At 38.2% G+C, this 27,694-nt stretch overlaps 1 pseudogene; it reads right to left on the bottom strand.

Annotated features, from left to right (window-relative positions):
- LOC103079337 (ubiquitin-conjugating enzyme E2 variant 1 pseudogene) overlaps positions 1-4,736 on the bottom strand; it is a 13,171-nt pseudogene extending 8,435 nt beyond the window's left edge.
- Between the last annotated feature and the right edge of the window lie 22,958 nt (positions 4,737-27,694).

Here is a 27,694-nt window from a genome sequence, read left to right as displayed (position 1 = left end):
CGTCTGGTGGTGCGTTTTGGGGTGTCTGTGGCCTTATTATGATTTTAGGCAGCCTCTCTGCTAATGGGTGGTATTTTGTTCCTGTCTTACTAGTTGTTTGGAATGGGCTGTCCAGCATTGGAGCTTGCTGGTCATTGAATGGAGCTGAGTCTTAGCGTTGAAAAAGAGATTTCTGGGAGAGCTCTTGCCGATTGATATTACATGGGACCAGGAGGTCTCTTGTGGTCCAGTGTCTTGAACTCGGCTCTCCCACCACAGAGGCTCAGTCCTCTCACCTGTCTGGGGTACCAATACCCTGTCAACCACATGGCTGCAGCATCAGTTGACATTATTGTTGCTTTCTTTCTCTCTCAACAACTGAGCATGATAACATACAGCCTCTTTCTTCTGAATCAGCAGAAGCTGAAGGAGAGCTTGTGGGAGCAGGAGGAACCACAGTCACAGTTGATGTTTGATTCCAGTGAAGTCAAAACAGTGCAAACCCCCTTTCTCTTGCACCCTGCACCAACTATCTCAACACACAATCTGCCACATCACGACCTAAAAACGTTTTGTTTGCAGTTTTAAAAATTTGTAAGTTTTGAATGAACAAATCCCTCAAATACAGGTGTTATGTATCAAATTTAACATATTGGAGTACAGTAATGCCTTAACTTTTGATTAACTTTGTAATATGAATTAATTAAAGATTTGCATCTATAGATTAGATTTATATTAGTAAAATGCCACTCTTTGTATTCTTATTGGAAGAGGCTCAGCATACAATTTGTTTGGTAATACGATTCTTCTGAGAATAATTGCCATAAGCTATTAGTTACACTACTCCTACGTATTTCTCTCTACACCTAATTGTGCCCTTCATACTTTTCCATCCAGTCCACTATCCCATCCTTCCTCTCATCAAACCCCTTCATGCTTTCTTAAATATATGTTTTACCAGGCACTCATTTACTCCCTTGTATCATGTCTGATAGAGGCTCCAAAAGCCCCCTTTTTACTCACTGCTTTCAGTAATCTGATTTCTCCCAGACCCCAGCCATTTTTGCCTTCTTCTCTCAACAGTGCTGCTTTCTGAGGCTGTTTCTATGTACAACCTTTCTGACAGCTGGGGACTAATTTTAACTAGGGAGTGAGTAGTCTTTCTGGAAGGGGATGAGGGCACAGGCAGTTCTGACTACAACTTGGTAAACAGGGCTGAATCTAACCACATGCTACCAACCAAACATGCTGCTGCCTAACGTTTACTCAGACGTGAGCTTGAGGACCTGACAATGTAATCCAAAGGAAGAAATATTGCAATGATTGTAATTCCTTCAGTCTTTTTTCCCCCAGCTTTTTTTTTTTCAGCCCCTAACTCTACATGCAACTTTGGGCAAATCACTTTCCTATCTGAGTTTCCTCATCATGGTGTACAGAATTTAAAAAGTTGGAGTCAAATAGCCTGGAGTCAAATAGCCTAGAGTCAAATTAGCCTGATTGCATGATCTTGAGGTCTAACACCCTATGATTAGGTGCTAAAAGCAGAAAGAAAGGCCCAGGGCTACTGGGAATGAAGAAAGGCCCTGGGATTGAGAGTAGATCAGTTCCAGGAGAAGGAGAGAAACCTTGGATAGGTTTCACTAGATGCTATGTGGTGAGATGACAATAGATATAGAGGAGTAGAGGCCTGGGGATGGTGATGGACTAGGGCACACTGGAACAAAAACCAAACTTTTCTTGTTTTGCAGTGTTGTTCTGCCCTAAATTACTATTGTCCAAACCCTTGCAGTGTGTCACCAGATGTCTCATTGTTGTCTCCCTTGCATTCTACCACTCAGCTTTGTAATTCCTTTTGCACATGACCTTAAGACTAAATTTCCTAAAGTGCAACTTCATTCATGCCACTTCCCTTCTTTAAAAATATCAGCCAGTGATTTCCCATGGCCTACAGAATAAAATAGAAACTATTCTTGCTTTTGAGGTCCTTATTCATCTGTCCTCAACTAGTTTCCAAGTCTTACTCACTTCTCCCCTGCAGGTACTCAATGCACACGTCACTCTGGATTCCTTTTTCTTCCAACATGTAATGTCTATACTCACCTTAGTTGACAATCCTATCCATACCTCATGGTCCATCTCAAATGACCCTGTGTCTCTCAACTCTTCACTTCCTCTTGGGAGTGCTCTGCTGGTACCTTTCATAGGCAATTCCCACATTTTGTCTTGTGTGTGATTGCTTTTTGTATTAAATTTCCCTTTCTTAGGTGTAAATTCCCAGAGGGTAGAGACTCCACGTCATTTCATCTGTATCAGTTTCTTCTATCTAATCCCTACAATTGTGCCTAGTATATTTCTGTGTGCATTGAGATTCAATAAATATTTATTGAAATAAATGTAATACTTAAAAATCTGCTTTCTTCAAACTCAGTTCTTTCTGTTCTGTTTTCTAAGTAATTAAAAAGGATTTTGAGCTATAAGACTTTTAGGGAACCATTCTGGTAGGGCATTTATGTAGTTGTTCTAGTACTAGTTTCCAGCTTTAACCTGATGTTCATCCCTATTGAAGCCAGCAAGTCTCTTAATATACTGGGGGCAGCTAAGAAAAAGTTCGTGACTGACTATTGAGTTACAACAATGTCTATTGAGATCAAAATGAGGACAATACCTATTATGATATACTTTCAGAGGTTTCATACATTGCCCCTTTTTATTTCCTACTCTAGGATTCTAGAACCTCCACAAAGCAAACCTGACTATCTCAAACTGCCAGGGTTCTAGGGTTTCTGTCCATGTTACACTGTTCCTCCCACCAATTTCCCAAGGAAAACCTAGTACACATTATCCCTAAACTTCCACTTCAGAGCAGGTTAAACAACATTTCCTTGGAAACAGTTGATAGTATTTCCAACAAATGGAGAGGTGAAAATTGCATCTGTGGCCACTGTTAGGTACCATTATCTACTTAATGCAGAATTCTGCTATGTATTCTGGGGCCCAAGGGACTGTGGAGTAAGAAAAATTAAATGAAAGTACTTAGATGTGAGTATTTGGACTGGAACTTAACAATTTTTAGCCCTGTGAGAGGCAGGGATTTTTGTAGATGAGACAACTGAAATAAAATTGGAGAGACGCTGGGAGCAATTTGTTCAAGATGGTGGAGTAGAAGGACGTGCATTCACTCCCTCTTGCAAGAGGACTGGAATCACAGCTAGCTATTGAAGAATCATCGACAGGAGGACACTGGAACTCACCAAAAAAGATACCCCACAACCAAAGACAAAGGAGAAGCTGCAATGAGATGGTAGGAGGGGTTCAATCACAATAAAATCAAATTCCATAACCACTGGGTGGGTGATGCACAAACTGGAGAACAATTATAGCACAGAAGTCCACCCACTGGAGTGAAGGTCCTTAGCTCCACATCAGGCTTCTCAACCTGGGTGTCTGGCAACGGAGGAGGAATTCCCAGAGAATCAGACTTTGAAGGCTAGTGGGATTTGATTGCAACACATCAACAGGACTGGGGGAAACAGAGACTCCACTCTTGGAGGGCACACACAAAGTAGTGTGTGCATGAGACCCAGAGAGAAGGAGCAGTGACCACATAGGAGATGATCTCCTGATGAGGCATTGGGTGGATGTGGCTTACTGCAGGGACAAGGACACAGGCAGCAGAAGCTCTGGGAAGTACTCCTTGGCATAAGTCCTCCTGGAGTCCACCATTATCCCCACCAAAGAGCCTGTAGCCTCCAGTGCTGGGATGCCCCAGGCCACAAAGCCAAAAAGGAGGGAACTCAACCCCACCTATCAGAAGACAAGAAGATTAAAGTTTTATTGAGCTCTTCCCACCAGAGCAACACCAGCTCTACCCACCACCAGTCCCTTTCATCAGGAAGCTTGCATAAGTCTCTGAGATAACTTCATCCACTAGAAGGCAGACAGGAGAAGCAAGAACTACAATCCTGCAGCCTGTGGAACAAAAACCACATTCACAGAAAGATAGACAAAATGAAAAGGCAGAGGACTTTGTACCAGATGAAGGAACAAGATAAAATCCAAGAAAAACAACTAAATAAAGTGTATATAAGCAACCTTCTAGAAAAAGAATTCAGAATAATGATAGTGAAGATGATCCAGGACCTCAGAAAAAGAATGGAGGCAAAGATCAAGAAGATGCAAGAAATGTTTAACAAAGACCTAGAAGAATTAAAGAACAAACACCAAGAAGAATTAAAGAACTGACAAACAGAGAAGAACAATACAATAACTGAAATGAAAAACACACTAGAAGGAATCAATAGCAGAATAACTGAAGCAAAAGAATGGGTAAGTGATCTGGAAGACAGAAAGGTGGAATTCACTGCCACAGAACAGAATAAAGAAAAAAGAATGAAAAGAAATGAAGACAGCCTAAGAGACATCTGGGACAACATTAAACACACCCACATTCACATTATAGGGGTCCAAGAAGGAGAAGAGAGAGAGAAAGGACCCAAGAAGGTATTTGAAGAGATTATAGTCAAAAACGTCCCTAAGGTCTCCCAAGATAGGGGGTTGGCCAATCTGGGGCGTCCAAACCGTCCAGAGAAGCTGGCAGTGAAGAGGCAACTCTTAGCACTTTTCGCTTCTGCAATCCTTTCCCCAGGACCACAAATCCCAGAAGTCACTGTGGCCGCCCCCACCCCATTATTACCTTCCGAGGCTGGTAGTCTGGGCCGCCTGGGCCAGGAGTGCCCTCTAGCCACAGACGAGAGCATCGGTACACAGACGCCCACAGCTCGGGAGCATGGGAAACTGTGGCTGCACAGGCTGAGTGGATGGAGAGGACAGACCTGGTGGTACAGCGAGGTCCATTCTGTCAGCAGGTGGTTAATTTTTAGATGAAACAAAAACTCACTAATTTAGATGAGACAAAAATCACCACGTTTGGAGGAGCAACAAGATGGTGGAAGAATAAGACATGGAGATCACCTTCCTCCTCACAAATACATCAGAAATACATTTACATGTGGAACAACTCCTACAGAACACCTACTGAATGCTGGCAGAAGACCTCAGACCTCCAAAAATGCAAGAAACTCCCCACGTACCTGGGTAGGGAAAAAAAAAAGAAAAAACAGAGACAAAAGGATAAGGATGGGACCTGCACCAGTGTGAAGGAACTGTGAAGGAGGAAAGGTTTCTACACAATAGGAAGCCCCTTTGCAGGCTGAGACTGCGGGTGGTGGAGGGGGGAACCTTTGGAGCCACAGAGGAGAGAGCAGCAACAGGGGTGCGGAGGGCAAAGTGGAGACATTCCCACACAGAGGATCGGTGCCGACCAGCACACACCAGCCCGAGAGGCTTGTCTGCTTACCCACTGGGGCGGACGAGGGCTGGGAGCTGAGGCTCAGGCTTCGGAGCTTAGATCCCAGGGAGAGGACTGGGGTTGGTGGCATGAACCCAGCCTGAAGGGAGCTAATGTGCCACAGCTAGCTGGGAGGGAGTCTGGGAAAAATTCTGGAGCTGCTGAAGAGGCAAGAGACTTTTTCTTGCCTCTTTGTTTCCTGGTTTGCAAAGAGAGGGGATTAAGAGGGCCACTTAAATGAGCTCCAGAGACGCGTGAAAGCTGCAGCTATCAGCGTGGGCCACAGAGATGGGCATGAGACGCTAAGGCTGCTGCTGCAGCCACCAAGAAGCCTGTGTGCAAGCACAGGTCACTATCCACACCTCCCCTCCCAGGAGCCTGTGCAGCCTGCCACTGCCAGGGTCCTGTGATCCAGGGACAACTTCCCCAGGAGAACACACGGCACACCTCAGGCTGCTGCAATGTCTTGCCGGCCTCTGCCGCCAAAGGCTTGCCCTGCATCCCTTACCCCTCCCTCCACACGGCCCGAGTGAGAGAGCCGCCTAATCAGCTGCTCAATTAACCCCGTCCTGTCTGAGGGAAGAACAGATGCCCTCAGGAGACCTACATGCAGAGGTGGGGCCAAATCCAAAGCTGAAACCCAGGAGCTGTGTGAAAAAAGAAGAGAAAGGGAAATTTCTCCCAGCAGCCTCAGGAGCAGTGGATTAAATCTCCACAATCAACTTGATGTAGGCTGGATCTCTGGAATACCCGAATAGACAATGAATCATCCCAAATTGAGGAGGTGGACTTTGGGAGCAACGATATATTTTCTTTCTTTCTTTCTTTCTTTCTTTCTTTCTTTCTTTCTTCCTTCCTTTCTTTCTTTCTTTCTTTCTTTCTTTCTTTCTTTCTTTCTTTCTTTCTTTCTTTCACTCACTTTTATTCTGAGCTGTGTGGATGACAGGTTCTTGGTGCTCCAGCCAGGCATCAGGGCTGTACATCTGAGGAGGGAGAGCCAGGCTCAGGATATTGGTCCACAAGAGACCTCCCAGCTCCTCGAAATATCAAATGGCAAAAATCTCCCAGAGATCTCCATCTCAACGCCAAGACCAGCTCCACTTAATGACCAACAAGCTACAGTGCTGGACTCCCTATGCCAAACAACTAGTCAGACAGGAACACAACCCCACCCATTAGAAGAGAGGCTGTCTAAAATCATAATAAGGCCCCAGACACCCAAAAACACAACACCAGATGTGGACTTGCCCAACAGAAAGACAAGATCCAGCGTCATCCACCAGAACACAGGCACTAGTACCCTCCACTAGGAGGCTTACACAACCCACTGAACCAACCTTAGAACCTCGGGGCAGACACCAAAAACAACAGGAAATATGAACCCAAATAGCCAAACCAATCTTGAGAAATAAAAACAGCTGGAAGAATCAGGCTCCCTGACTTCAGACTATACTGCAAAGCTACAGTCATCAAGACAGTGTGGTACTGGCACAAAAACAGAAATATGGATCAAAGAAACAGGATAGAAAGCATAGAGATAAACGCACGCACATATGGTCACCTTATGTTTGGTAAAAGAGGCAAGAATATACAGTGGAGAAAAGAAACCCTTTTCAATAAGTGGTGCTGGGAAAATTGGACAGCTTTATGTAAAAGAGTGAAATTAGAACACTCCCTAACACCATACACAAAAATAAACTCAAAATGGATTAAATATCTAAATGTAAAGCCAGACACTGTCAAACTCTTAGAGGAAAACATAGAAAGAACACTCTATGACATAAATCACAGCAAGATCCTTTTTGACCCACCTCCTAGAGAAATGGAAATAACAACAAAAATAAAGAAATGGGACCTAATGAAACTTAAAAGCTTTTGCACCTCAAATGAAACCATAAACAAGATGAAAAGACAACCCTCAGAATGGGAGATGATATTTGCAAATGAAGCAACTGACAAAGGATTAATCTCCAAAATTTACAAGCAGCTCATTCAGCTTAATATGAAAAAAAAACAAACAACCCAATCCAAAAATAGGCAGAAACCTAAGTAGACATTTCTCCAAAGAAGATATACAGATTTCCAACAAACACATGAAAGGATGCTCAACACCACTAATCATTAGAGAAATGCAAATCAAAACTACAATGAGATATCATCTCACACCAGTCAGAATGGCCATCATCAAAAAATCTACAAACAATAAATGCTGGAGAGTGTGTGGAGAAGAGGGAACCCTCTTGCCCTGTTTGTGGGAATGTAAATTGATACAGCCACTATGGAGAACAGTATGGAGGTTCCTTCAAAAACTAAAATTAGAACTACCATAAGACCCAGCAATCCTATGAGTGGGCATATACCCTGAGAAAACCAGAATTCAAAAAGAGTCATGTACTACAAGGTCAATTGCAACTTCATTTACAATAGCCAGGATATGGGAGCAACCTAAGTGTCCATCAAGAGATGATAGATAAATAAGATGTGGCACATATATACAATGGAATATTACTCAGTATAAAAAGAAACGAAACTGTTATTTATCATGAGGTGAGTGGACTTAGGGTCTGTCATACAGAGTGAAGTGAGTCAGAAAGAAAAACAAATACCATATGCTAACACATATATATGGAGTCTAAACAAAAAAAGTTTATGAAGAACGTAGGCGCAGGACAGGAATAAATATTCAGACCTACTAGAGAATGGACTTGAGGATAAGGGGAGGAGTATGGGTAAGGTGAGACAAAGTGAGAGAGTGGCATGGACATATATATAGTACCAAATGTAAAATATATAGCTACTGGGAAGAAGCCACATAGCACAGGGAGATTAGCTCAGTGTTTTGTGACCACCAGTGGTGTGGGCTATGGAATGTGAGAGGGAGGGATATGTAATAGGGAAGAGATATGAGGATATACATATATTTATAACTGATTTACTTTGTTATAAAGCAGAAACTAACACACCATTGTAAAGCAATTATAGTCCAATAATGATGTTAAAAAAAAAAAATGTCCCATACATGGGAAAGGAAATCACCACCCAAGTCCAGGAAGTGCAGAGAGTCCCAGGCAGGATAAACCCAAGGAGAAACATGCCAAGACACATAGTAATCAAGTTGACTAAAAACTATGACAAAGGAAAATAATTAAAAGCAACAAGGGAAAAATGACAACATACAAGGGATCTCCCATAAGGTTAACAGATGATTTCTCAGCAGAAACTGTACAAGCCAGAAGGGAGTGGCATGATATATTTAAACTGATGAAAGGAAAGAACCCACAACCAAAATTACTCTTCCTGGCAATGATCTCATTCAGATTCGACGGAGAAATCAAAATCTTTACAGATAAGCAAAAGCTAAGAGAATTCAGCACCCCCAAACCGGCTCCACAACAAATGGTGAAGAAAATTCTCTAAGTGGGAAACACAAGAAAAGAAAAGCACATAGAAAAACAAGCCCCAAACAATTAAGAAAATACCAATAGGAACATACATATCGATAATTACCTTAAATATGAATGGATTAAATATTCCAACCAAAAGACACAGGCTCAATGAATAATACAAATACAAGACCTGTATATATGCTGTCCACAAGAGACCCACTGCAGACTTAGGGACACATACGGACTTAAAGTGAGGGGATAGAAAAAGAAATTCCATGCAAATAGAAATCAAAAGAAAGCTGGAGTAGCAATACCTGTATTAGATAAATTAGACTTAAAATAAAGAATATTACAAGAGACAAGGAAGGAAAATACATAATGATCAAGGGATCAATCCAAGAAGAAGGTATAAAAATTATAAATATATATGCACCCAACATAGGAGCACCACTATACATAAGGCAAATGCTAACAGCTATAGAAGAGGAAATTGACAGTAACACAATAATAGTGGGGGAATTTAACACATCACTTACACGAATGGAGAGATCATCCAGATAGAAAATTAATAAGGAAACAAAGCTCTAAATCACACAATAGACCAGATAGATTTAATTGATATTTATAGAACATTCCATCTGAAAACAGAAGATTACACTTCTCAAGTGTGCATGGGATATTCTCCAGGATAGATCACACTTGTATCACAAATCAAGCCTCAGTAAACTTAAGAAAACTGAAATCATATCAAGTATATTTTCCAACGACAATGCTATGAGATTAGAAATAAATTACAGGGGAAGAACTGTAAAAAACACAAACACATGGAAGCTAAACAATACGTTACTAAATAAACAAGAGATCACTGAAGAAATCAAAGAGGAAATCAAACAATACCTAGAGAAAAATGACAACAAAACCACAATGATCCAAAACTTATGGGGTATAGCAAAAGCACTTCTAAGAGGGAAGTTTATAGCAATACAAGCCTAACCCAAGAAAAAAGAAAAATATCAAATAAACAATCTAACCCTACACCTAAAAGAACTAGAGAAAGAAGAACAAACAAAACTCAAAGTTAGCAGAAGGAAAGAAATCACAAAGATCAGAGCAGAAATAAATGGAATACAAACAAAGAAAACAATAGCAAAGATCAATAAAACTAAAAGCTGGCTCTTTGAGAGGATAAACAAAATTGATAAACCTTTAAGCAGGCTCATCAAGAAAAAGAGGGAGGGAATTCAAATAAAAAAGATAGAAATGAAAAAGGAGAAGTTACAATGCACACCATAGAAATAATAAGCAGCATAAGAGACTCCTACAAGCAACTCTATGCCAACAAAATTGACAATCTGGAAGAAATGGACAAATTCTTAGAAAGGTATAACCTTCCAAGACTGAAGCACCAGGAAGAAATAGAAAACAGGAAGAGAGCAAACATAAGTAATGAAATTGAAACTGTGATTAAAAATCTTCCAACAAACAAAAGTCCAGGATCGGCTTCACAGGTGAATTCTATCAAACTGTTAGAGAAGAGATAACACCCATCCTTCTCAAACTCTTCCAAAAAATTAGAGAGGAAGGAACATTCCCAAACTCATTCTATGAGGCCACCATCACGCCGATACCAAAATCAGAAAAATATATCACACACACAAAAATTACAGACCAATATCACTGATGAACAAAGATGTAAAAATCCTCAAAAAAATACAAGCAAAGAGAATCCAACAGCACATTAAAAAAATCATACACCATTTTCAAGTGGGGCTTATCCCAGGAATGCAAGGATTCTTCAAAATATGCAAACCAATCATTGTGATACATCATATTAACAAATTGAAGAAAAAAACATATGATCAACTCAATAGATGCAGAAAAAGCTTTTGACAAAATTCCACACCCATTTAGATAAAAACTCTCCAGTAACTGGGCATAGAGTAACCTACGTCAACATAATATGGGCCATATATGATAAACCCACAGCAAACATCATTCTCAATGGTGAAAAACTGAAAGCATTTCTACCAAGATCAGGAACAAGACAAGGATGTCCACTCTTGCCACTATTATTCAACATAGTATTGGAAGTCCTAACCATGGCAATCAGAGAAGAAAAAGAAATAAAATAATCCAATTTGGAAAAGGAGAAGTATAACTGTCACTGTTTTCAGATGATATGACACTATACATAGAGAATCTGAAAGATGCCACCAGAAAATACTAGATCTAATCAATGAATTTGGTAAATTTGCAAGATATAAAATTAATGGACAGAGATCTCTGACATTGCTACACACTAACAATGAAAATTCAGAAAGAGAAATTACTGAAACAATCCCATTCACCAATGCAACAAAAAGAATAAAATAACTAGGAATAAACCTTCCTAAGGATATAAAAGACCTGCACTCAGACAACTATAGAGCACTGTTTAAAGGAATCAAAGATGACACAAATAGATGGAGAGATATGCCATGCTCCTGGATTTGAAGAATCAATTGTGAAAATGACTATACTACCCAAACCAACCTACAGATTCAATGCAATCCCTATCAAATTACCAATGGCATTTTTTACAGAACTAGAAAAAAAATCTTAAATTTGTATGGAGACACAAAAGACCCCAAGTAGCCAAAGCAAATGAGGGAAAACATCTGAGGTGGAGGAATCAGACTCCCTGACTTTAGACTATACAACAAAACTACAATAATCAAGACAATATGTTACTGGCACAAAAACAGAAATATAGATCAATGCAAAAGGATAGAAAGCCCAGAGTTAAACCAACGCACCTATGGTGAACTCATCTATGACAAAGGTGGCGAGGATATACAATGGTGAAAAGACAGTCTCTTCAATAAACTGTGTCAGGAAATCTGGACAGCTACATGTAAAAACATGTAATTAGAACACTTCCTAACACCATACACAAAAATAAACTCAAAATGGATTAAAGACCTAAATGTAAGACAGGACACTATGAAACTCTTAGAGGAAAACATAGGCAGAACACTCTTTGACATAAATGACAGCAAGAACTTTTTTGACCCACCTCCTAGAGTAATGGAAAGAAAAACAAAATAAACAAATGGGAACTAATGAAACTTAGGAGCTTTTAAACAAAAAAGGAAACTATAAACAAGATGAAAAGACAACCCAAAGAATGCGAGAAAATATTTGCAAATGAATCAATGAACAATGGATTAATCTCCAAAATATATAAACAGCTCATGCTGTTCAATATTAAAAAAACAAACAACCCAAACAAAACATGGGCAGAAGACCTAAATAGACATTTCTACAAAGAAGATATACAGATGGCCAAGAGGCACATGAAAAGTTGCTCAACATCACTAATAGAGAAATGCAAATCAAAACTATAATGAGGTATCACCTCACACTGGTCAGAATGGGCATCATCAGAAAATCTACAAAAAACGAATGTTGGATAGGTTGTAGAGAAATGGGAACCCTCTTGCTCTGTTGGTGGCAATGTAACCTGATAGAGCAACTAAGGAGAACAGCATGGAGGTTCCTTAAAAAACTAAAAATAGTACTACTGTATGACCCAGCAATCCCACTACTGGGCATACACCCCGAGAAAACCATAATTCAAAAATAGTCATGTACCACAATGTTCATTGCAGCACCATTTACAATATCCAGGACATGGAAGCAACCTAAGTGTCCATTGACAGATGAATGGATAAAGAAGATGTGACACATATATACAATGGAATATTACTCAGCCATAAAAACAAACGAAATTGAGTTATTTGTAGTGAGGGGGATAGACCTAGGTTCTGTCATACAGAGTGAAGTAAGTCAGAAAGAGAAAAACAAATAACATATGCTAACACATATATATGGAATAAAAAAACCAAAAAATGGTTCTGCCAAACCAAGGGGCAGGACAGGAATAAAGACACATAGGTAAAGAATGGACTTGAGGACATGGTGAGGGGGAAGGGTAAGCTGGGACGAAGTGAGAGGGTACCATTGATATATATACACTACCAAATGTAAACCAGATGGCTAGTGGGAAGTAGCTGCATAGCACAGGGATATCAGCTCGGTGCTTTGTGACCATCTAGAGGGGTGGGATAGGGAGGATGCGAGGGAGACGCAACAGGGAGGGGATATGGAGATATATGTATACATACAGCTAATTCACTTTGTTATACAGCAGAAACTCACACAACTTTTTAAAGCAACGTTACTCCAATAAATATGTTAAAAAAAAAAGACATATGCACCCCAATGTTCATTGCAGCATTATTTACAATAGCTATGTCATGGAAGTGACCTAAATGCCCATTAAATGATGAATGGATAAAGAAGAAATGGTACATATATATAATGGAATATTACTCTGCCATAAAAAGGAACGAAATTGGGTCATTTATAGAGACGTGGACTAACGTAGAGACTGTCATAAAGAGTGAAATATGTCAGAAAGAAAAAAAACAAATATAATATATTAACACATATATGTGGAACCTAGAAAAATGGTACAGATGAACCAGTTTGCAAGGCAGTAGTAGAGACACAGATTTAGATAACAAACGTATGGACATCAAGGGGGAAAGCAGAGGGGGACATGGTGGTGGTTGGTTGAATTGGGATGTTGAGATTGAGATATCTACACTTATATGTTTAAAAAAGAGACTTAGTATGAACCGGCTGTATGAAAAATAAATAAATAAAATTAAATTAAAAAAAAATTGGAGAGGCACTTATCTAACAGTGTGAAATACTGTGGATTAAATTTGTGAAAAATATTTTCTATTGATGGAAAATACATGGAGAAAAAGAACAACACAGTGCCAAATTTTAAAATAGAAGAGATTAAATTTTAATTCCTCTGCCTGAAATTCATCTTACATATTGATTTAGATAGTATAAAAATGCAAGGGTATAAAGATCAAAAATATTCATTCAATTTTTAATATGTTACTTAATTTATATCATTTTATAGTATAATTTTATCAAAATGTGTCTTTCAAATAAGAATTATTGATGCATTTACTGGTTTTGTAATTCCAGGTGAACTTTAGAACAATTAACTATGTTTAAAATGTAAGCAAGGTAACACTGGTGAAAATAGGAGAGCAAAGAACCTCTGAAAATTCTCTACTCCATGAAAGTAATGGAGATCACTGATCTTTCAAAAAGTCATAATCAACTTTTATTTTTTCATTTTTTATTTTTTAATTTTTTTACATATTTATTGCAGTATAATTGCTTTACAGTGGTGTGTTAGTTTCTGCTTTATAACAAAGTGAATCAGTTATACATATACATATGTTCCCAGATCTCTTCCCTCTTGCATCTCCCTCCCTCCCCCCCTCCCTATCCCACCCCCCCAGGTGGTCACAAAGCACCGATCCGATATCCCTGTGCCATGCAGCTGCTTCCCACTAGCTATCTACCTTACGTTTGTTAGTGTATATATGTCCATGCCCCTCTCTCGCCTTGTCACACTCACCCTTCCCCCTCCCCATATCCTCAAGTCCGTTCTCCAGTAGGTCTGTGTCTTTATTCCTGTCTTACCCATAGGTTCTTCATGACATTTTTTTCTCTTAAATTCCATATATATGTGTTAGCATAAGGTATTTGTCTTTCTCTTTCTGACTTACATCACTCTGTATGACAGACTCTAGTTCTATCCACCTCATTACAAATAGCTCAATTTCATTTCCTTTTATGGCTGAGTAATATTCCATTGTATATATGTGCCACATCTTCTTTATCCATTCATCTGATGATGGGCACTTAGGTTGTTTCCATCTCCGGGCTATTGTAAATAGAGCTGCAATGAACATTGTGGTACATGACTATTTTTGAATTATGGTTTTCTCAGGGTATATGCCCAGTAGTGGGATTGCTGGGTCATATGGTAGTTCTATTTTTAGTTTTTTAAGGAACCTCCATACTGTTCTCCATAGTGGCTGTACCAATTCACATTCCCACCAGCAGTGCAAGAGTGTTCCCTTTTCTCCACACGGTCTCCATCATTTACTATTTGTAGATTTTTTGATGATGGCCATTCTGACTGGTGTGAGGTGATATCTCATTGTAGTTTTAATGTGCATTTCTCTATTAGTGATGTGCATTTCTCTAATGAATAATGATGTTGAGCATTCTTTCACGTGTTTGTTGGCAGTCTGTATATCTTCTTTGGAGAAATGTCTATTTAGATCTTCTGCCCATTTTTGGATTAGGTTGTTTGTTTATTTGTTATTGAGCTGCATGAGCTGCTTATAAATTTTGGAGATGAATCCTTGGTCAGTTGCTTCATTTGCAAATATTTTCTCCCATTCTGAAGGTTATCTTTTGTCTTGTTTATGGTTTCCTTTGCTGTGCAAAAGCTTTGAAGTTTCATTTGGTCCCATTTGTTTATTTTTGTTTTTATTTCCATTTTTCTAGGAGGTGGGTCAAAAAGGATCTTGCTGTGATTTATGTCATAGAGTGTTCTGCCTATGTTTTCCTCTAAGAGTTTGATAGATTATGGCCTTACATTTTTGTCTTTAATCCATTTTGAACTTATTTTTGTGTATGGTGTTATGGAGTGATCTAATCTCCTACTTTTACATATACCTGTCCAGTTTTCCCAGCACCACTTATTGAAGAAGCTGTCCTTTCTCCGCTGTAAAATCCTGCCTCCTTTAACAAAGATAAGGTGACCATATGTGCATGGGTTTATCTCTGGGTTTTCTATCCTGGTACATTGATCTATATTTCTGTTTTTTGGGCCAGTACCATACTGTCTTTTTTTGTTTGTTTGTTTAACCTCTTTATTGGGGTAAAATTGCCTTACAATGGTGTGTTAGTTTCTGCTTTATAACAAAGTGAATCAGTTATATATATACATATGTTCCCATATCTCTTCCCTCTTGCGTCTCCCTCCCTCCCACCCTCCATATCCCACCCCTCCAGGTGGTCACAAAGCACCGAGCTGATATGCCTGTGCTATGTGGCTGCTTCCCATTAGCTATCTACCTTACGTTTGGTAGTGTATATATGTCCATGACTCTCTCTCGCTTTGTCACAGCTCACCCTTCCCCCTCTCCATATCCTCAAGCCTGTTCTCCAGTGGGTCTGTGTCTTTATTCCTGTTTTACCCCTAGGTTCTTCATGACATATTTTCCCTTAAATTCCACATATATGTGTTAGTATACGGTATTTGTCTCTCTCTTTGTGACTTACTTCACTCTGTGTGACAGACTCTAGGTCTATCCACCTTATTACAAATAGCTCAATTTCATTTCGTTTTATGGCTGGGTAATATTCCATTGTATATATGTGCCACACCTCCTTTATGCATTCATCCAATGATGGGCACTTAGGTTGTTTCCATCTCCGGGCTATTGTAAATAGAGCTGCAGTGAACATTTTGGTGCATGACTCTTTTTGAATTATGGTTTTCACAGGGTATATGCCCAGTAGTGGGATTCCTGGGTCATATGGCAGTCCTATTTGTAGTTTTTCAGCAATCTCCATACTGTTCTCCATAGTGGCTGTACCAATTCACATTCCCACCAGCAGTGCAGGAGGGTTCTTTTTCTCCACACCCTCTCCAGCATTTATTTTTTCTAGATTTTTTGATGATGGCCATTCTGACTGGTGTGAGATGATATCTCATTGTAGTTTTGATTTGCATTTCCCTAATGATTAATGATGTTGAGCATTCTTTCATGTGTTTGTTGGCAGTCTGTATATCTTCTTTGGAGAAATGTCTATTTAGGTCTTCTGCCCATTTTTGGATTGGGTTGTTTGTTTTTTTGTTATTGAGCTGCGTGAGCTGCTTGTACATTTTGGAGATTAATCCTCTGTCAGTTGCTTCATTTGCAAATATTTTCTCCCATTCTGAGGGTTGTCTCTTGGTCTTATTTATGGTTTCCTTTGCTGTGCAAAAGCTTTGAAGTTTCATTAGGTCCCATTTGTTTATTTTTGTTTTTATCTCCATTACTCTAGGAGATGGGTCAAAAAGGATCTTGCTGTGATTTATGTCATAGAGTGTTCTGCCTATGTTTTCCTCTAAGAGTTTGATAGTTTCTGGCCTTACATTTAGGTCTTTAATCCATTTTGAGCTTATTTTTGTGTATGGTGTTAGGGAGTGATCTAATCTCATACTTTTACATGTACCTATCCAATTTTCCCAGCACCACTTATTGAAGAGGCTGTCCTTTCTCCACTGTATATTCCTGCCACCTTTATCAAAGATAAGGTGACCATATGTGCATGGGTTTATCTCTGGGCTTTCTATCCTGTTCCATTGATTGATCTTTCTGTTTTTGTGCCAGTACCATACTGTCTTGATTACTGTAGCTTTGTAGTATAGTCTGAAGTCCAGGAGCCTGATTCCTCCAGCTCTGTGTTTTGTTCTCAAGATTGCTTTGGCTATTCGGGGTCTTTTGTGTTTCCATACAAATTGTGAAATTTTTTGTTCTAGTTCTGTGAAAAATGCCAGTGGTAGTTTGATAGGGATTGCATTGAATCTATAGATTGCTTTGGGTAGTAGAGTCATTTTCACAATGTTGATTCTTCCAATCCAAGAACATGGTATATCTCTCCATCTGTTTGTATCATCTTTAATTTCTTTCATCAGTGTCTTATAATTTTCTGCATACAGGTCTTTTGTCTCCTTAGGTAGGTTTATTCCTAGATGTTTTATTCCTTTTGTTGCAGTGGTAAATGGGAGTGTTTTCTTGATTTCACTTTCATATTTTTTATCACTAGTATATAGGAATGCCAGAGATTTCTGTGCATTAATTTTGTATCCTGTTAGTTTACCAAATTCATTGATTAGCTATAGTAGTTTTCTGGTAGCATCTTTAGGATTCTCTATGTATAGTATCATGTCATCTGCAAACAGTGACAGCTTTACTTCTTCTTTTCCGATTTGGATTCCTTTTATTTCCTTTTCTTCTCTGATTACTGTGGCTAAAACTTCCAAAACTTTGTTGAATAAGAGTGGTGAGAGAGAGAAACTGTGTCTTGTTCCTGATCTTAGTGGAAATGCTTTCAATTTTTCACCATTGAGGACGATGTTGGTTGTGGGTTTGTCATTTATGGCCTTTATTATGTTGAGGAAAATTCCCTCTATGTCTACTTTCTGGAGGGTTTTATCATAAATGGGTGTTGAATTTTGTAGAAAGCTTTCTCTGCATCTAAAGAGGTGACCATATGGATTATCTCCTTCAATTTGTTAATATGGTTTATCACATTGATTGATTTGCATATATTGAAAAATCCTTGCATTCATGGGATAAACCCCACTAGTTCATGGTGTGTGATCACTTTAGTGTTCTGCTGGATTCTGTTTGCTACTATTTTCTTGAGGATTTTTGCATGTATGTTCATCAATGATATTGGCCTGTAGTTTTCTTTCTTTGTGATATCCTTGTCTCATTTTGGTATCAAGGTGATGATGGCCTTGTCGAATGATTTTGAGAGTGTTCCTCCCTCTGCTATATTTTGGAAGAGTTTTAGAAGGGTAGGTGTTAGCTCTTTTCTAAATGTTTGATAGAATTCGCCTATGAAACCAACTGGTCCTGGGGTTTTGTTTGTTGGAAAAATTTTCATCACAGTTTCAATTTCAGTGCTTGTGATTGGTCTGTTCATATTTTCTATTTCTTCCTGATTCCACCTTGGCACATTGTGCATTTCTAAGAATCTGTCTATTTCTTCCAGTTTCTCCACTTTATTGGCATAGAGTTGCTTGTTGTTATCTCTCATGATCTTTTGTGTTTCTGCAGTGTCAGTTTTTACTTCTCCTTTTTCATTTCTAATTCATTGATTTGAGTCTTCTCCCTTTTTTTCTTGATTAGTCTGGCTAATGGTTTATCACTTTTGTTTATCATCTCAAAGAACCAGCTTTTAGTTTTATTGATCTTTGCTATTGTTTCCTTCATTTCTTTTTCATTTATTTCTGATCTGATCTTTATGATTTCTTTCCTTCTGCTAACTTTGGGTTTTTTTGTTCTTCTTTCTCTAATTGCTTTAGGTGCAATGTTAGGTTGTTCATTCGAGGTGTTTTCAGTTTCTTAAGGAAGGATTGTATTGCTATAAACTTCCCTTGTAGAACTGCTTTTGCTACATCCCATAGGTTTTGGGTCGTCGTGTGTCCATTGTCATTTGTTTCTAGGTATTTTTTAATTTCTTCTTTGATTTCTTCAGTGATCACTTCGTTACTAAGTAGTGTATTGTTTCACCTCCATGTGTTTGTATTTCTTACAGATCTTTTCCTGTAATTGATATCTAGTCTCATAGGATTGTGGTTGGAAAAGATACTTGATACAATTTCAATTTTTAAAAATTTACCGAGGCTTGATTTGTGACCCAAGATATGATCTATCCTGGAGAATGTCCCATGAGCACTTGAGAAAAATGTGTATTTTTTTTTGTTTTTGGATGGAATGTCCTATAAATATCAATTAAGTCCATTTTTTTCAATGTATCTTTTAAACCTTGTGTTTCCTTATTTATTTTCATTTTGGATGATCTGTCCATTGGTGAAAGTGAGGTGTTAAAGTCCCCTATTATGAATGTGTTACTGTCGATTTCCCCTTTTATGGCCGTTGGTATTTGCCTTATGTATTGAGGTGCTCCTTTGTTGGGTGCATAAATCTTTATAATTGTTATATCTTCTTCTTGGATCGATCCCTTGAACATTATGTAGTGTCCTTCTTTTTCTCTTCTAATAATCTTTATTTTAAAATCTATTTTGTCTGATATGAGAATTGCTACTCCAGCTTTCTTTTGGTTTCCATTTGCATGGAATATCTTTTTCCATCCCCTTACTTTCAGTCTGTATGTGTCTCTATGTTTGAAGTGGGTCTCTTGTAGACAGCATATATATGGGTCTTGGTTTTGTATCCTTTCAGCCAATCCGTGTCTTTTAGTTTGAGCATTTAGTCTGTTTACGTTTAAGGTAATTATCTATATGTATATTCCTATTCCCATATTCTTAATTGTTTTGGGTTCATTACTGTAGGTCTTTTCCTTCTCTTGTGTTTCTTGCCTAGATAAGTTCCTTTAGCATTTTTCGTATAGCTGGTTTGGTGATGTTGAACTCTCTCAGCTTTTGCTTGTCTGTAAAGATTTTAATTTCTCATTCAAATCTGAATTATATCTTTGCTGGGTAGAGTAATCTTAGTTGCAGATTTTTCTCCTTTATCACTTTAAATATGTCCTGCCAGTCCCTTCTGGCTTTCAGAGTTTCTGCTGAAAGATCAGCTGTTAACCTAATGTGGATTCACTTGTGTTTTATTTGTTTTTTTTTCCCTTGCTGCTTTTAATATGTTTTCTTTGTGTTTAATTTCTGACAGTTTGATTAATATGTGTCTTGGCGTATTTCTTCTTAGATTTATCCTGTATGGAACTCTCTGTTCTTCCTGGGCTTGCTTAACTATTTCCTTTCCCATATTAGGGTAGTTTTCAACTATAATCTCTTCAAATATTTTCTCAGTCCCTTTCTTTTTCTCTTCTTCTTCTGGAACTCCTATAATTCGAATGTTGGTGTGTTTAATGTGTCCCAGAGGTCTCTGAGACTATCCTCAGTTCTTTTCATTCTTTTTTCTTTATTCTGCTCTGCAGTAGTTATTTCCACTCTTTTATCTTCCAGGTCACTTATCCGTTCTTCTGTGTCTGTTATTCTGCTATTGATCCCATCTAGAGTATTTTTAATTTCCTTTATTGTGTTGTTCATCATTGTTTGTTTCATCTTTAGTTCTTCTAGGGCTTTGTTAAATCTATTTTGCATATTCTCTATTCTGTTTCCAAGATATTGAATCATTTTTACTCTCATTATTCTGAATTCTTTTTCAGGTGGACTGCCTATTTCCTCTTCATTTGTTAGGTTTAATGGGTTTTTATCTTGCTCCTTCATCTGCTGTTTTTCTGTCTTCTCATTTTGCTTATCTTGCTGTGTTTGGGGTCTCCATTTTGCAGCCTGCTCGTTTGTAGTTCCCGTTGTTTTTGGTGTCTGTCCCCAGTGGCTAAGGTTGCCTCAGTGGGTTGTGTAGGCTTCCTGGTGGAGGGGAGTAGTGCCTGTGTTCTGGTGGATGAGGCTGGATCTTGTTGTTCTCGTGCACAGGTCCACATTTGGTGGTTTGTTTTGGGGGTATTGGTGGGCTTATTATGATTTCAGGCAGCCTCTATGCTAATGGGTGGGTTTGTGTTCTTGTCTTGCTAGTTGTTTGGCTTAGGTTGTCCCGCACTGTAACTTGCTGGTCGTTGAGGGAAGCTGGGTGTTGGTGTTGAGGTGGAGTTCTCTGGGACATTTTTGCCATTTGATATTATGTGGAGCTGGGAGGTCTCTTGTGGACCAGTGTCCTGAAGTTGGCTCTCCCACCTCAGAGGCACAGCACTGACTCCTGCCTGCAGCACCAAGAGCCTTTCATCCACAAGGCTCAGAATAAAAGGGAGAAAAAGTAGAAAGAAAGAATTAATAGAAGTAGAAAGAAAGAAAGAAAGAAAGAAAGAAAGGAGGTAGGGAAGGAGGGAGGGAGGAAGGAAGGAAGGAGGGAAGGAAAGAAAAAAAGAAAGCAAGAAAGAAGATAAAGTCAAATAAAGTAAGATAAAATGTAATAAAATTATTAAGATAAAAATAATTATTAAGAAAAAAATTAAAAGAAAAGAAACAAAATCAAAAAACAAAAAAATGGACAGATGGAACCCTAGGACAAATGGTGGAAGCAAAGCTATACAGACAAAATCTCACACAGGAGCATACACATACACACTCACAAAAAGAGGAAAAGTGGAAAAAATTATAAATCTTGCTCTCAAAGTCCACCTCCCCATTTGGGGATGATTCGTTGTCTATTCATGTATTCCACAGATGCAGGGTACATCATGTTGATTGTGGAGCTTTAATCCACTGCTTCTGAGTCTGCTGGGAGAGATTTCCCTTTCTCTTCTTTGTTCTCACAGGTCCCAGGGGTTCAGCCTTGATTTGGCCCCGTCTTTGCATGTAGGTCACTGCAGGGCGTCTGGTCTTCACTCAGACAGGACAAGGTTATAGGAGCAGCTGCTTCAGGGACTCTGGCTCACAGGTCAGGGGACAGAGGGGCACGGAGTGTGGGGGAGCCTGCAGCGCTAGTGGCCGGTGTGATGTTGCACCATTCTGAGTCATGTGTGTGGGTTCTCCCAGGGAAATTGTCCCTGTATCCTGGGACCCTGGCAGTGGCGGGCTCCACAGGCTCCCCAGAAGAGGGGTGTGGATAGTGACCTGTGCATGCACACAGGCTTCTTGGTGGCGGCAGCAGCAGCCTTAGCGTCTCATGCCCATCTCTGTGGTCCACGCTGTTAGCCACGGCTCACGGCCGTCTCTGGAGCTCCTTTAAGCAGTGCTCTTAATCCCCTCTCCTCACGCACCAAGAGACAAAGGGAAGAAAAAGTCTCTTGCCTGTTCGGCAGGTCCAGAGTTTTCCCCGGACTCCCTCCCGGCTAGCCGTGGTGCACTAAGCTCCTGCAGGCTGTGTTCAGGCCGCCAACCCCTGTCCTCTCCCTGCACTCCAACCGAAGCCTGATCCTCAGCTCCCAGCCCCGCCCACCCCAGCGGCTGAGCAGACAAGCCTCTCGGGCTGGTGAGTGCCGGTCGGCACCAATCCTCTGTGCAGGAATTTCTCTGCTTTGCCCTCCGCCCCCCTGTTGCTGTGCTCTCCTCCGTGGCTCTGAAGCTTTCCCCCTCCACCACCCACTGTCTCTACTCACGAAGGGGCTTTCTAGTGTGTGGAAACCTTTCCTCCTTCACGGGTCCCTCTCACTGGTTCAGGTCCCGTCCCTATCCTTTTGTTTGTGTTTATTCTTTTTTCTTTTGCCCTACCCAGGTATGTGGGGACTTTCTTGCCTTTTGGGAGGTCTGAGGTCTTCTGCCAGCGTTCAGTAGGTGTTCTGTAGGAGTTGTTCCACGTGTGGATGTATTTCTGATGTATATAAAGTCACAGAGTACCGGATCTGGCTAGACAGCCTCCGACCGATGCACTCAGACAACTTCTGCTGCTCGGAATTTTTCCAAAATCAACTTTTTCAGAACTCTGAAAATTAATCAAAAACTTGAAGCAATGAGGAAATACAAGAGACTCAAGGAAAACAGCTGATTCTCTAAGAATAGTCAGTTTCTTGGCATTATAACTTGCCCTAGTTCCACCCTCTGCTTCCACCTCTGCAGTGTTCCTGAGCTCCAAGATATCACAATTATGGTGAAAACTATTAGCCTGGAAGCCATCAGTGTTGGAAGAATGAGAAGCAAACTCTTTCAAAGCTTCATTCCCATATAATTTTCACTATTTAAACTTTTTGGAGGTTTCCTGGAAAACCCTCCTTGCAAACTTGTCTTTATTTGACTTGACTCAGAGTTTGTCCAGTGGAAAAGACATTTTACCCTCTGGGACATTTGTTAAAAACAATCAAAGGGAATCAAAGGCAATAATTTAACTTTACAGAGATGGTGCACAACAGATAGGAGAAACATTAGACTAACAAAAAATCTTAAAAAGAGAAACTGTAGAATAAGTTGTCCATAGGGGTTTTGAGAAGCTTTGATGTATTCCTGAGAATTTGGAAATGACATGCATGCATTGGGCTTTGTGCATTCCCAGGATGGTGTGCATACTCAGAAAAGACTTGAGAAGTCACCACCTTGATACTTGTAACTTATGTAGAGGCTCTGATCAAGCAGAAAGTGAAGTAGGCCATAACACATAAACACAAATAGCACCTTGGCAACCAATGAGAGACTTATTGGTTCTAGGTGTTTGAAAATCTTTGTCCAATCATTAGCTAACATATAAGCTAACTGAGCAGAGACTTCAGTAACCATATAAGATATAGAATACAGACTTTACAAAATTAGTTTCAAAAATTCAGTAAACAACAGCAAACAAAGCAACATAATCCTTAGGGTTATCACTAAGACAACAAAGAGAAAAAATATAGTAAAGGAAACAATAAGGGAATTAAAATGGTACAGTAGAAAATATCTATTTATCAAAAAAGAAAGAAGTAATGGAGGAGAAGAGAAACAAAAAAGCATATAAAAATCAAATAGCTAAATGGCAGACATAAATCCTAGCTTATTAATAACTAAAGTAAAGGTAAATGAATTACACACTGCAATTAAAAGGCTAAGATAAGCAGAATGGATAAAAAATATGACCTAATTGTATGCTGTCAACAAGAAACAAACTTTAGATTCAAAAACACAAATAGATTGAAAGTAAAAGGATGAAAAATATACTATGAAGATAGTAATCAAATATGAGTTGGAGTAGCTATACTGGTATCAGGCAAAATAGACTTCAAGACAAAAATTGTTACTAGAGACAAAATAGGTGCATTTTACAATGATAAAAATAGGTAATCCATCAATAAGTTATAGCTATTAGAAACACATATGTACCTAACAACAAATCCTTAAAACACATGAAGTGAATACTGAAAAAATTGAAAGGAGAAATAGACAATTCAACAGTAATAGCTGGAGACTTCAATAACTCACTTTTAATAATTGAGAGTATAACTAGGTATAAAATCAACAAGGAAATAGAAGACTTGAACAACATTTTAGCAGACATGTATAGGACACTCCATCCAATGACAGCAGAATATAAATTCTTCTCAGGTGCACATGGAACAATCTCCAGGACAGGTCATATTTTAGGCCATAAAACAAGTCTCAATATATATAGGAAGATTTAAATCACATAAAGTATATTTTCCAACCACATAGAATGAAATGAGAAATTAATCACAGGAGGAAATTTGGGAAATTTACAGATAAGTGGAAATTAAACAACACAATCTTAAATAACAAATGGGTCAAATAATAAATCACATGAAATTACAAACTATTTTCAGAAGAATGAAAATGAATAAACAACATGCCAGAAATTATGGGATGCAGAAAAACCAGCCCCTCAGAGGGATATTTATAACTGTAAATGTCTACATTTAAAGAGAATAAAGATTGCAAATCAATAACCTAAATTTCCTTCCACTTTAAGAAACTAGAAAAATAAGAGCAGACTAAGCCCACAACAAACAGCACCAAAATATTAATGAAGACTACAGTGGAAATAATGAAATGGAGAATAGAAAAACAATAGAGAAAACCAACAAAACCAAATATTTGTTCCCTGGAAAGATGAACAAAATTCACAAACTTACTTAGACTGGCATAGCAAAAAAGAAAGTAGACTCAAATTACTAAAATCAAGTGAAAGAGGGGCCATTACTATTGTCCTTATAGAGATAAAAGGAGTATAAGGGAATACAATGAACAATTATACCCCAATAAATTATATAACAGATAAAATGGAAAAATTCCTAGAAAGACACAAAAACTACTGAATCTTAATGAAGAAGAAATAGAAAATCTGCATAGACTTATCACAAATAAAGAGATTCAATTAGTAGTGAACAATCTTCCTACAAAGAAAAGCCCAAGACCAATTGACCTCATGGTGAATTCTACCAAATTTTAAAGAATAATTAACACTACTTCTTCACAAACACTTCAAAAAATAGAAGAGGAGGGAACACTTTCAAACTCAGTACATAAAGCCAGTGTTATCCTGTTATCTAAATCTTACAATGACATCACAAGAAAACTGCAATCCAATGTCCCTTGTGAATATAGACGTAAAAATCCTCAACACAATACCAGCAAATGGAATTCAACAATATATAAAAAAGATCACACAGTATAACCAAGTGGGATTAATTCTAGGAATGCAAAGTTGGTTCAACATCTGAATATCAATCAATGTAATACACCATATACATATAAAGGGCAAAAACACCTTGATCATCTCACTAGATGTCAAAACGTCGCTTGAAAATAATGCAAAAATTTTTATGATAAAAAATTTCAAGAACTTAAGAGAAGGCAACTCCCTCAACCTGATAAGGGGCATGAATGTAAAATCCACAGCTAACATCATATTTAATAGTGAAAGACTGAATGCTTTCTCCCTAATATCAAGAACAAGACAAAAATGTATTTTCTTACCATTTCTATTTAACATTGTACTGGAAGTTCTGGCCAAGGCAATTAGGCCAGAAAAAAAATTAATGTCATCCATATTGGAAAGAAAAAAGTAAAACTTTCTCTAGTTGTATATGACATGATCTCGTGTATAGAAAATCCTAAAGAATTGACCAAAAAAACTATTAATCTAATGAATGAGTTGATCAAGTTTGCAAGATACAAGATTGGTATATAAAAATCAATTGTATTTATACAATTGTTCACTTATAGTGATGAACATTCCAAAAATAAAATTAAGGGAACAATTTCATATGTTATAGTATTTAAAACAATAAAATACTTAGGAATAAATTTAACAAAAATAAGTGTAAGACACGTACACCAAAATGACAAAATTATTAAAAGAAATTAAGGAAGGCCTGAATAAATGCAAAGTTACTCATGTTCATGGATTTGGAATACAATATTATTAAGATAATAATATTCCCAAAAGTGATGTACAGATTCATTACAGTCCTTATTAAATTTCTAGTTGGCATCTTTGCAGAAATTCACAAGCTGATTCTAAAACTTATATGGAAATGCAAGGGACCAAGAAGAGCCAAAACCATCTTAAACAAGGAGAACAAAGATAAAAGATTCACACTTCCATATTTCAAAACTTATAAAGAAAGCTACTTTTATGAAGACTATGTGGTACTAGCATAAGAGTAAATATACAGATTAATATAAACAAACTGAAGCTCCAGATAAATTTATACATTTATGGTAAATTAATTTTCAATAAGTGAGCCATGAAAATTCAATGAATAAAAGAACAGTCTTTTAAATTAATGGTACAGGGTCAAATGGCTATCCAAATGCAAAGGACTCCTACTTCACACTGTATACAAAATTTAACTCAAAGTGCATCAAAGATTTATATGTAAGAGCTAATGTATAAAACTTTTAGAAGAAAACCTAGAGGCTCCTCTTTGAGGCCTTGTATTTAACAATGAATTCTTTGTGATGACACCAAAAGCACAAACAACAGAAAGAACAATAGATAAATTTGACATCATCAAAATTAAAAACTTTTGTGATTCAAAAGGTCACTATCAAGAAAGTGAGAAAGCAACCTCAAAAGTGGGAGAAAATAATTGCAAATAATATGTCTGATAAGGGCCTAGTATCCAGAATGTATAAATAACTCCTACATCTTAACAATAACAAAGCAAATAACCCAATTTTAAAATGGAAGAAACATTTGACTATGTGTTTCTCCAAAGAAGATATACAAATGGCCAGTAAGAACATGATTAGATACTTGATGTCATTAGTCAATAGAGAACTTCAAATCAAAACCACAATGACATTTACAAGAACATGGATGAACCTGGAGGATGTTAAGTGAAATAAGCCAGTCACAGAAGGAGTACGTGATTCCACTTATGTGATGTATATGAAATAGCCAAATTCATAGAAGCAGAGCATAGAATGATGGTTGCCAGAGGCTGTGACAAAGGGAAATGGGGAGTTGTTCAATGGATATAACGTTTCAGTTATATAAAATGGATAAGTTCTAGAGATCTGCTGTGCACCCATGTATCTGTAGTTAACAATACTGTATCGTGCACTTAAAATTTTGTTAAGAAGGTGTTTTTAACACACACACACACACACACCCAATCCACCCTCTTCCACAAAAAGCAAAGAGGAACAAGCAAACTTTTGGAGGTAATGGATATATCTACTATATGGAAAAACCCAAACGAACTTTTTGGCCAGACAAATACTTGGATTATGTTGACGATTTCACAGGTGTATGCATATGTTCCAAATCATCAAATTGTACAAATTAAATATGTGCTGTTTTTGTTTATCAGTTCTACCTCAATAAAGCTGTTTTTATTTTTATTTATTTATTTTTAAAAATCTTTATTGGAGTATAATTGCTTTACAATGGTACATTAGCTTCTGCTTTATAACAAAGTGAATCAG

This window comes from Lipotes vexillifer, unplaced genomic scaffold, assembly GCF_000442215.2.
Source record: "Lipotes vexillifer unplaced genomic scaffold, Lipotes_vexillifer_v1.1 scaffold307, whole genome shotgun sequence".
NCBI lineage: Eukaryota > Metazoa > Chordata > Mammalia > Artiodactyla > Lipotidae > Lipotes > Lipotes vexillifer.
The sequence above is the reverse complement of the archived record's forward strand: the minus strand, read 5'-3'. Positions and strand labels throughout refer to the sequence as shown.